We start from the raw sequence: 382 nt of genomic DNA on the forward strand, positions 1-382 counted from the left end.
CGAGGCCCGCAGCCCGCGCCTCTGCCCCGGACCAGACCGAGCTCTGCCGCCGCCGTAGCTCCGGCCGGCGCCCGCCTCCGCCCCTCGTCGCCCCTCGCCGGAGGCCCCTCCGCCGTGCCGCCCCTACCGGGATCCGGCCGGATCCGGCCCGATCCGGCCGGGGGAGCCCCAGATCCGGCTTCCCCGCACCCCGGCGACCTTCCCCGACCTCTCCGGCCGTCTTCCCCGTCAACTCCAGCGATGCTCCGGCGAAGCTCCGGCCAGATCCGCCCCGCCTCAATTTCCGTGCAGAGGTTGACCCCGAAAAACCTCCCAAGTCCCCAGATTCTAGTAATTTTCATGCCATGTTCGTCATTCCGTATCTCTGCATCCGTAGCTCCGT

This window comes from Triticum dicoccoides, chromosome 7B (genome assembly GCF_002162155.2).
Source record: "Triticum dicoccoides isolate Atlit2015 ecotype Zavitan chromosome 7B, WEW_v2.0, whole genome shotgun sequence".
Lineage (NCBI taxonomy): Eukaryota > Viridiplantae > Streptophyta > Magnoliopsida > Poales > Poaceae > Triticum > Triticum dicoccoides.